Source organism: Mus musculus, chromosome 7 (assembly GCF_000001635.26).
Source record: "Mus musculus strain C57BL/6J chromosome 7, GRCm38.p6 C57BL/6J".
Taxonomy (NCBI): Eukaryota; Metazoa; Chordata; class Mammalia; order Rodentia; family Muridae; genus Mus; species Mus musculus.
Window position 1 is genome coordinate 33,311,894 of NC_000073.6, and position 12,068 is coordinate 33,323,961.

Sequence of the window (12,068 nt, forward strand, 5' to 3'; positions counted from 1 at the left end):
ACTGATGTACCAAATGCTGGGTAGAAGAGAAAACTGGGATGCACTTCCATCAGCCAAGGGAGAGGATGAAAAAGAAAAAGAGAATTCAGCTACCAGGAAAGGGTCTTAAGGAGACACCATGGGAAAACACCTGGAGCAGAGACAGCCAGATTAATAGTAAAATGTAAGTATTGGCTCTCTGCTCCTCCCTACTCCAGAGACAGCAGCATCTTCTTGTGTAGTGCCAGGAATGTCCCAGAGACAAAATCGTGAAGGTCCTGTGAACGGATTTGGCCTTATTGGGTGTCTGGTCACCAGGGCTGCCATCTGCTCGCCACATGGCAAAGTGGAGGTTTTTGCCATCAATGACCCCTACATTGACATCAACTACTTGGTCTATATGTTCCAGTATCACTTCATCCATGGCAAATTCAACGGAAATGTCAAGGCCGAAAATGGGAAGCTTGTCATCAATGGGAAGCACATAACCAACTTCCAGGAGCAAGACCCACTAACATAAAATAGGGTGAGATAGGTGTCGAGTATATCGTGACCTCACCAGGGTGGAGCCAAAAGGGTCATCATCTATGCCCCTTCTGCTGATGCCCCCATGTTTGTGATGGGTGTACCATGAGAAATATAACAACTCACTCAAGATTGTCAGCAATGCATCCTGCACCACCAACTGCTTAGCCTCCCTGGCCAAGGTCATACATAACAACTTTGGCATCATGGAAGAGCTCATGACCACAGTCCATGCCATCACTGCCACTCAGAAGACTGTGGATTGCCCCTCTGGAAAGCTGTGGCATGATGGCCATGGGGCTGCCCAGAACATCATCCCTGCATCCACTGATGCTGCCAAGGCAGTGGGCAAGGCCATCCCAGAGCTGAATATGAAGCTTACTGGCATAGCCTTCCGTGTTCCTACCCCCAGTGAGTCCATAGTGGATCTGATGTGCTGCCTGGAGAAACCTGTCAAGTATGATGACATCAAGTAGTTGGTGAAGCATGCATCTGTGGGCCCACTGAAGGGCATCTTGTACTAAACTGAGGACCAGGTTGTCTCCTACGAATTCAACAGCAACTCCCACTCTTCCAACTTCAATGCCAGAGTTGGCACTGCTCTCAAAGACACTTTTGTCAAGCTCATTTCCTGGTATAACAATGAATATGGCTACAGAAACAGGGTGGTGGACATCATGGCCTACATGGCCTCCAAGGAGTAAGAAACCCTGGACCACTCACACCAGCAAAAACACTGAGTGCAAGAGAGAGGCCCTTGGATGCTGAGGAGTCCCTATCCCAACTTGGCCACCAACACTGAGCACCTCCCTCATAATTTTCACCTCAAACCACCATAAAATTAGGGGCCAAGGGGGCCCTCCCTACTCTCTTGAATACCATCAATAAGTTTTGCTGCACCCCCAAAAAAGTATGTATCTTGGGGAATATTATTGGAAGGTTGGTAGTTTAGCTTAATGAAATAGAGCACATCAATGGCTGCCCACTTTTTCTGCTATAATGCTTGATTAAATAAATAGAATGGCCTCTGTCTCATTTATTTGGAAGATAGCTAAGATATACAAGAAACAGCTCCTGTTAAAATTGCATTAACAAAAAGCCCAGCTTCCTTGGTTCTGAAGAATTTAATAATTCTCTTATTTACCCATGAACTTATCTACCAACCCAAGTGCAGATCTCCCCATTCCACCCAGGGTCACTACAAAAGTATGGGAAATATTCACAAGTATGGGGTCATGCCTCACAGTCACCTGCTTCGCAGTCACTGTCACCTGCCTCCCATTCACCTGTCTCACAGTCACCTTCCTCAGACTTCCCATCATCTACAGCACAGTTATCTTCATCACAATCCCTGTCACCTGCCTCACAGTCACCTGCCATATTTAGTCACCTGCCTCAGACTCATTGTCATCAACCTCACAGTTATCTTCATCACAGTCCCTGTCACTTGCCTCACAGTCACCTGCCTCACATTTAGTCACCTTCCTCACAGTTATTTACTTGCCTCACAGTTAGTCACCTGCATCATTGCCACCTACCTTTATGTCTGTTCTGATTCATACCCGACCCAATGTGTGTCTCTTGGCAGCAATGGTCCCTTGCCAAACATCATTCTAACCCATATACTTGATAAAACCTCATCTGTCACTGTGACAGCCATCTCAGTCTGAGAGATAAGTCCAGTGTTATTAAGTGGACCACTCCCTTCCTTACACTTAGCTCCAATGCCACAATCCTCTGAATGTTTCCTTCCCTAAGAATAGCTAACTTCTACTTCCATCCTCATATATATCACCAAAATACACAGTTGGTCTTCATTTGGGTTCTTGGTCCTGAATTTTTTCCAGACTTGTGTCCAGACATACGCTCAAGGCCTTCACACAGACTTTTCCAGGACAGCCAAATTCAACAAAGCTCCAAACCTATTTCTTACCATTCCTTATAAAATAATAATGCAATTGATCTGTCCATAATAGCAGACACTATTTTCGTCTGTCTAGCTATAGACATCAAAAGCCTCAAGGGTTCTTGTGTCCCCTCTTTGCCTCTTATCCCATTGGACTCTCCCAGACTAACAGAAGATATTCTTTTTCTTTGTACCTGAACCCAAAATGATGATCCACCCAGAGCCCTGGATTATGGCCTTCACTGACACTGTCCCAGGAGCTACTGTTCTAAGCCTATCTTCTTCTCTCCACTCCTCTGAGAGTGGAATATGCTGTTCCCACTCTGTTCACCTATAATGTTGGGAATGGCTGATGTTTGTATGTGTGTGAGAGAGGAGGTAAGGAGAGGAAGAAAGTGAGAGAAACCTCAAGCAGCAGTGAGTGCATTGAGAACAATCTTGGAAGACTTGCTTCACTGAGACAGTTCATTTAATTGGGTGGATAAACAGGTACTTAAACCTTTGGGGGTGATATGCGGCTTAGATGGTATGTGTATATCAGTGGTTGGAGCCACGGTGCTGGAAATGCCTCTCTTGTTGTTGAACATGACCTTGTAAGGGCAATCAAAAGATGTCTAACCTGGCTACTGGGCTATGTGAACTCCACCAGTGGGGCAAAGGTGGAGGCCCAGTTCTAAGCAGTCTAGCACAGGTAGTCCTAGTCCTGCTCATCTCATGACAATATTTCCGGGATTTGGACATGATTCGAACCCACTCTTGCTCCAGGTTTGCCTCTCACATCTTCATAGATCCATTGATCCCACAGATGTCCAGTAAAACCTGATTCAGAAGACCTTCCCCCAAACTATAAAGCTTCCACAGTCACTAAAACCCCATAAACAAAGGCTCAGAACCTCAGCTGCCACTCTACTCCTGGATCCTGCATATTTGCTCTCTAATCCTGCAAGACAAGATAATGAACTACAACTGACTGTCAGCTGTCTCACTTCAGGATGTGCACTCATCAATTCAGGTAACTGTTATACTTTCTAAAGGACATGCTACTGGTAGTCAGATACTGGGATGTGCCCATACATCTGCTGTTCTGTATTGAGTATCTATGTCTGATCAGAATACAGGTCTAATAATCAGAGATAAAAGCAAGTTATTTCAAGGCTAATTTCCAGTTAACTTATGAGTGAGATATTTATGGCAAGATAATATGAGGTACCCTCTCATTATAGCTGCTTAGCTCATGAGTGTCTCTGAAGCTATAGAAACCTGTGATGGAGTGACATTGTGAGAGAACCTATACTTGTTGCAGGTTATCTGATCACACTTTGAACAACAAGACTGAATTTAAAAAAAAATCTGTTTCTAGTTTTGGTGTGGCTCAGCTCTAGCACACATCTTTAAACCAAGAGCTTTCTGTAAGCAAGAGGTAAATCGTGTCAACGATAGGTCAAGAGGCAGTAAGAGCAACACATTGTCATGGAGAAAACATAAGAAAACTCAGGAAAGATGAAGGAGCATCTTTGAGTTGAAGGGGATTTAAGAGAGCATGGGGAAGGAGATGGTGAGTTTTGCTTCTGGGACATCAGTGGAGTAAGAAGGTCAACTGGCTGCTTTCTCTGCTACTAGCTAGCAGGTTTCCACCACAGTGTCTGGCTCCCAAGTCAGAAAATTTGGAATTTTATAAAATTCTATGGTAGAAGAGAGTGTGAGAGAGTACAACTCCATGGAGTGGGACAACAACAACCCTCATGTACCTCCATCCCTGCCCTGCATCACAGTAGCCTAACTTCTGTGTTTTACATATACATCAATACAGATATGAACAAAATATATACAACCATATGTCCATAAAAATCTCATAACTAGAATAATGATAGTAATAAATTTAGAAGGAAAGTTCACAAAACTACTTCCACAGTGGAGCCCTTTCTCGCACTCAACTCCAAGTCCTTTTTTCCTCTGAGCAAACTTTAGAGACATTTTCCAATCCTGTCTAGGAAGGAGTCTCTTCAGGTCATAGTGATGGCACCAACTCCCTCAAAATTAAAGTCCCTCTGCTTTAAAAGAGACTTTAATTTAAAAGGGACTTTTTTTAAAGTAAAAAATGCAGTTTCCATCACTCCTCACACGAATCTTCAAGCCTCTCCACATGCCGAGAAAACTTCTCAGGCCCTCCTAGCACTTGTTGAGAGAAACAGGAAACTTTCTCAAGGAAGTCTCCTTGGTCCTGATCATCTGGGCCGTGTTGAAAAGAAGTAGACAGGCACAGCTCTGACTTCTAATGTGCACCTGGCTGTGCTCAAGTGCTTCCTGGGGCCACAGCACCTTCCCAGGTATTGTGTCCACGTGGCAGACACCTGCACACCAGGGGCTGAACAAATTAGTTCCAGGTTATGTCCCAACCGAAGCCCTGTCAGCCTGTACCGAAGTCACTTAAACATCCTCCTCCTGAGCCTGACTTTTTTTTTTTTTTACATAAAAGAAAACAGAAAATTTATTTTCAAATTTGGAACATAAAAACATTTTTAAAATACAAAAATTGTACAAACATAAAAAAAAACACGAATGGATTTCTGTACATTTCAATATGTATGAGGGCTTTGAATGATAAAGATGTAGCAAATTAGGGGGTGAGTTAGAGGATGAGAGCAAATATGTTTAAAGGCTGAGATACACAGAGGGCTAATGCCCAGAATACTAAACACTTCCATAAACCAGTAAGAATGTAGATCTATTTTAGAGAGCAAAGACTGTGAGCAGAAGGAAGTTCAAAAAGCCAATCAATATGCAACATTCCAATCCTCAGCATTAAGTCAGACTATATCTCAAGGTCTAACCATTGTAGCTCAGTGGTTGAATGAGACACTGTGTTGAATCCCCCACTACACATCCACACATAAATAGCACATAATATCAATGCTACAAAAAGACAACATCTTATGGACATGCCTAGTTAGATAGTCATCTAGTATATATATGACTCAGGTGGATTTCTGAGTTCAAGGCCAGCCTGGTCTACAAAGTGAGTTCCAGGACAGCCAGGGCTACACAGAGGGGAAAAAAAAAGTAAGATAACATTTGGTAGTGAGCCAGAATAAAAGGGGGCATACTCTGTAAACACCAGCTACATTTTGAAGTACCTAGAAAAATTCTGTGTTCTTAGTTGATTTTTGATGTGTAGGAATGTTGATGGAGAATTGGTTTTAGATGAAGTAGAGTGCAGTTGGGTAAGGAGACAGATCCATTTTTGAGACCAATATTTCTATAAAAATATTTTGCAAAATTATGGAAAAATATGAAAGTGTCTTAAGTCTAAATTATATGTATATTAAAATTATGTATATATATATTAGTATTTCATTATCAAATATTTAAAAGAAAAGATGAATGAGAGAATAAAATAGAACAGAAATAGTCTAATTATTTTGAGAGCAAAAAAGTAAATTTTAGCCCACTAAAATTTAGTCAAGGGAATTACCTGCAGTAACTCAAAAGTTTTCTTTTTCACACTTGTCCAAAACTCATTGTGTCTTTGGTCCAGAAATGGTTCTGTGACGGAGTCAGTTTTTTCACATTGACACTGGGACACATGTGTGTTCATATTGACCATAGGATGAAACATGAAGTTTTAGATTTTTTTTTCTTTTCAAAATTTAAAACAGTATTAAAATGTTGCTATGTTTTTATTGGTATTTTTTCTTACTAGGTTTATTATTGTAACTAAAAACCACTTATGTCTCATGGAGTCTCCAAGTCATGCATACATATCTAACATAACTTCATTCTGCATTGAGATTTATTTCTTTATATGTTGATGTTCCTAATGACACAAAGCTTCACAAGAGTCACGATTGCATTTTTTTTTCACTTAGAAGTCCCTAGTATTTGGCATGTATGTATTCAATACATTTTGATGGCATTGAATCACTTGCCTTTGCTATCACACAAGTGAAAATGTATATTGATTGTCATAGCTTTTTATTATTTATCTCATAATAAAAAATGTGAAGATCAAAATATGGTTGCCTATGCATGGGAAACTCACATTGAAATTTTGACATTTATGTTGAAGGTAAATATGTTCATTGTCTTTTACTTCCAAATTATGTCATGTATACTTTATAATTGCTGTTTATTAATTGTCTAAAGTCACATGCTAGTCATAAGCAATCATATATTTTTAATGAAATGTACATAAATCTGAAAAATACTTATAGGATAAAATGTATCTTAATGTGCATTTTCTTAGATTTAGCAGTGAACCTAGATGGATATTTGTTTCTATGGATTAGTTTTTTACTCTGCTTCTAATGTAATTATTTATGTCTAGGTAACATTTTTTAAAATGTAACTAATATGCCAGACAGAAAACTGTACTCAAGTAATACCTACTGGCTTGACTTAAGCATTTCATTGACCTTGGATGTTCAAAGGAATCACACAGGTGTGTGGGTGTGTACATGCATTTGTGGTATGAACCCAAAGCTGCTTAAAATAATTTTAATGTTACATCTCAAACTCAGCTACACTGCTGCACTGCCAGGTTTCTGCTAATTGTAGGAATTATGGATGAAGTTTTTTTGTTTGTTTGTTTGTTTGTTTGTTTTGTTTTTTATAATTACATATTTTCCTCAATTACATTACCAATGCTATCCCAAAAGTCCCCCACACCCTCCCCCTCCCCACTCCCCTACCCACCCATTCCCATTTTTTGGCCCTGGCGTTCTCCTGTACTGGGGCATATAAAGTTGCCTGACCAATGATCCACTCTTTCCATTGATGGCCGACTAGGCCATCTTTTGATACATATGCAGCTAGAGTCAAGAGCTCTGGGGTACTGGTTAGTTCATAATGTTGTTCCGCCAATAGGGTTGCAGATCTCTTTAGCTCCTTGGATACTTTCTCTAGCTCCTCCATTGGGGGCCCTGTTATCCATTCAATAGTTGACTGTGAGCATCCACTTCTGTGTTTGCTAGGCCCCAGCCTAGTCTCACAAGGGACAGCTATATCACAGTCCTTGCAACAAAGGCTTGCTAGTGTATGCCATGGTGTCATCATTTGGAGGCTAATTATGGGATGGATCCCTGGATATGGCAGTCTCTAGATGGTACATCCTTTTGTCTCAGCTCCAAACTTTTTCTCTGTAACTCCTTCCATGGGTGATTGTTTCCAATTCTAAGAATGAGCAAAGTGTCCACACTTTGGTCTTCGTTCTTCTTCAGTTTCATGTTTTTTGCATCTTGTACATTATATCTCGCTATATTAAGTTTCTGGGCTAATATCCACTTATCAGTGAGTACATTTCATTTGAGTTCTTCTGTGATTGGGTTACCTCACTCAGGATGATGTCCTCCAGGTCCATCCATTTGCCTAGGAATTTCATAAATTCATTCTTTTTAATAGCTGAGTAGTACTCCATTGTGTAAATGTACCACATTTTTTGTATCGTGACTTACTTAGTGTTCTTGAGTTTCTGAGTTCCTTAACTCACTGCAGTAGCCCAAACTCAGATTCTTCAAATCCCATACAGACAAAGCCTCAGCCTGACAAAAGCTGGAAGTTTCACCCTCAGACACCAAGCTGAGTCTTATGGGTAATGAAGTTCTCAAAGCATGGCCCTTCATAGGCATGAACATGATCATGTTGCAAAACAGATACATACAGATCCTTGTTGGCCATACTTGATGGTGTTCCAAAGTTCTGCTCCTTCTCCTGCTACAGTGGTGTACAGAGATTACCATTGAAAGGACTGAAACATGGCACAGGAAACCTTATTTCTTATATTTTTAAATGCTATGAAACCAGATGACAAAGAAACCACATGTTCACACAATGACCTTGGAATTAATATTATTCCCTTATTTATATTAAGATGCATGTGGGCTGACATTTTAATATGTCAGCTGTGGGACTGGTACTATGGCTCAATAGCTAAAGGCACTTGTTCCCCAGCGTGGCAACCTGAGATTAAACTCTAAGACCAAAGTGGTAGAAGAGAACCAATCCTACTCCTACAGGTTTTCATTTGTTCTTCACTCATAAACATAGAAATTGAAAGAAAGAAAGAAAGAAAGAAAGAAAGAAAGAAAGAAAGAAAGAAAGAAAGAGAGAGAGAGAGAGAGAGAGAGAGAAGGAAAGAAAGACAGTGAAAGTGAAAGAAAAAGAGAGTGAGAGTGATGGATGGATAGAGGGAGGAGAGAGAGAGACAGAGAAAGAGAGGCAGAGAGGGGGATGGGAAGGGGAGAGGGAGAGACAGAGAGAGAGAAAGAGAGAGAGAGAGAGAGAGAGAGAGAGAGAGAGAGAGAGAGAGAGAGAGAGAGAGAGATTAAAGGCAGTTGTGTAGGGCCTTTTATGTTAGGGCAATGAAAAAAATTCCAAGTAGGATCATGATTTCATAATTGGAAAGACTGGGCGAATGCTGTTGAGTTGAGTAGAAGTAGACACCAACTCTAAGCAATCTTAGATTCCCATAGAGAACATGTCTCCGTAGTCAGCCATTTTCAAAGTAACAGGTATTCATAGGAGTTGCAGATGCAGAATGGATGCAAAGCAGTAAGTTGTTACTGTGAGAGTGTAGGGTTGTGTTAAATGCTATTAAAAATACATTTATTTTAATTCTGTATTATCATGTTTGCATGAACATCTGGTTACCATGAGAATGTCTCTGTGAGCTAGAGACCAGAAGAGGGTCTCTTTGGATCCTCTGTAAATGGAGATATAGACAGATATCAGCTGTCGTACGTACTGAGAATCCTTGTTCCTCTAGTAGAGCTCTTAGCCACTGATGCATCTCTGAATACCAGGATATTTTCCCCACTAGAAAGTGACTCTACATTCACTGGCAATTGTGGTTGAAAAACTCTATATCAGGAGTAAAGCGTATATAAGAAAATCAGTTGTGCAATACAAAATAACTAGAAACACAATTATTCACTCAATTATGCCCAGTATGTACCTGAGACAACATTATTGGTGAAATGTATAAAAATCTAGAATCTCCTTATTCTAATAAAGGGGCTCTGATATAGAAAAAGTGCAAGAAAAGTTGGTGGCATAAGTGTGAACCCTGGATAGCTAGCTTGCAATGACTGCAAAACATGTTCTATTCTGGCTTCTCAAAGAGCCTACCTACTCAAGTACATAATGCTTCCAAATCTATACCTATAACTAATAGTAAAACACCATTTGAATAAAAATGAAACACAACTTTGCAGTTTATTTTCTGAGTTACTGGTTAAAAGTAAAAGGATCTTTCTTACTATGCCAGACCACATGAATTCATGTTTTATGACCCCATTCCTTGGTTGGTCTGCACTAAATTATGATTCAACCCTAGATGCGATAGATAACTTACTCTGAGGGACAGTCTACAAGTCAGTTCTGAGCTGCACTGAGAGATACTTGCCCCTCATAGATTCTGTGTTTTACTCTCATGAAGCAAGCTGAGGTACATGGTAAATGTAATTGCAAAAATACATGGAAATACACTTTCTAGGATAAATTGTGTGATCAGATATTGTAGGACTGTATATTTTAGGAAGCTTCTCCCTTGGTTTAAATGTGGAGTTTTGTTGAGGTTTGGACTTTCTGTCCAATTTAATGCTAAATGTGGTCCCCCAAGGCCTGGAATCTGCACTTCCACCTGTGACTCTGCACCAAGTCATTTCTGATTGGTATATAAAGATAGCAAGAGCCTATAGCTGAGCATAATAGACATAGATGGAGTATAGGGTTCTCAGGCTTGGGGTCAGAAGAGGACCATGAGAAGAAGGTGCTGGAGGAAGAAGGAGAAACCACCATGGCATAAGTGAACCAGAAAAATGTGATCTTGAGGGCTGGCCAATTGGAGAGCCCAAATGAAATACAATAAGTAATAGTTAATAATTGAGGAACGTATATTCTAATAGCATAGAGTTATCTATCCAGTTCTTATGTTGATTAAAGCTTATGGTAAATATAAAGTTTCTGTGTGTATTTTATCCTGGAATTTAAAAATCAAAGATTGGGTGGAAACCCCAGGTTGAGATTAAAATTATCTATAACATATTAGAACATCAATATCTAGCAAAAATTCACTTTTAATAAATTAGTGTCATATTGCCACCTGGAAAACATACATTGTAATCTTACGATTAGGTGGTCAGGAGAACTGTTTTCTTAGCTGTGTGGTTTTCTTGAAGCTGAGTTAGGGGTGGGAAGACTAGAATGAAAATACAAAGTTGGCATGTTTGATTCTAAGTTAGGATGAAGTGGAGCCTGCCAAACTGTTGAGGCCGTCCTGGACCTCTCATGTCCGGGTTCAAGCCTGGAAGGCATCTTGGAACTTAAAGAAAAGAGGGAGCCTAGGCGGGTTGATAAATAATGGAACCAAGACAACTAGTCTGTTCAAGGTTCAAATGTTTAATGGCAGACACACTTTTTAAAACAGGGGGGAAAGTCCATTCCTGCCAATTCATCCTTGGACCCTGAACCAGCTACAGGTGATGATGTGCAGGATAGGGCATAGTCTCCGGAATAGCTCTGGGGCATCTCAGCAGACAGCAGTATCTTGAAGAGAAAAATGGACAGTGTCTGAACAATAGAGTGATCTAGGAAGGAAGGCTCCACCCTAGATAATTTCCTTAGTAGCAGTAACGTCAAGTTCTGGCTTAGCCTGCTTCAGGCTTGAGGGAGGCTACATCTCCTCCCTGTTATTAATATTTAATAAAAGCTGGGCTGTTGCATAAAATTTATTTATGCTCCATAGTCCTGCCTGGGAATTATGGTGGCTGGCAGCTGTACCTGCCTTAGGATCTCTGATCCTCTCAAACCATCCAATTCTGTCATAGGAAGTTACATGTAGCTAGTTTGTATCATAATTCACACAAACATGGCTTTATGGTGTATTATTAACAGCCATGGTCTTTTGGCATGTACCTGTCTTATATTGGTATGTTCTGGGATCTGTTGCCTGTCATTGACTAACCGGACCTCATAGCGTACCTTATTCCCAAATCAGACCAAAGTCACAATATATACTTAGAATTCCTCTTGATAAAATTAATAACTGCCACCTGCTCGCTGTTGTGGGTGGGGATGCGCACCTGCTGCAATTAGGCTGAAGGGCATTGACTGACCTGCTTGAAAAACAAAGTTGAGACAGTGAAAGGTACAGTACAAAAGCTTCTTTTGAGGAAGTCCAGGTACTCCATTCAATTGCAAAATAGCAAAGATCTAGCTAGACTTAGAGCTCCGGTGTGGGGGAGGTGACTTTGAGAATTGCAGAAAGGCTTACAGCTTCTCTGGGAGTGGAAGCTGTGCTCTAATTTAACTTTTTGGCTAAAAATGATTTTTTAGCCATAATCAAGGTTAGAGTCCTACTTACTAGAAGATTCAGGATCTGTGTCTAGTTGTTGAACTAATCTCTCAGGCAGCCATCGAGGTCTGCCTTCTTTTTGTGAAAAAACACAAACCAAGCCCTTTTCCCAGTTTAGGACCCGGTCTGGACCCTTCCATTCATTAGTAAATGGGTCTTGCCACTTTACCATGGCATAAGAACTAGAAGTAACTGATGCCAGTGGTGATCCACTGCAGACTGACCTTTAACATCAGTTTGAAAAAAAAATTAGAACAAATAAAATAAAAGCAAGATGTGCCTTTGTTGACCTTGTGGGATATAACTGCC

General features: G+C 40.5%; 1 pseudogene; it reads left to right on the forward strand.

The window, feature by feature from the left end:
* Positions 232-1,406, forward strand: Gm9167 (predicted gene 9167; annotated as a pseudogene).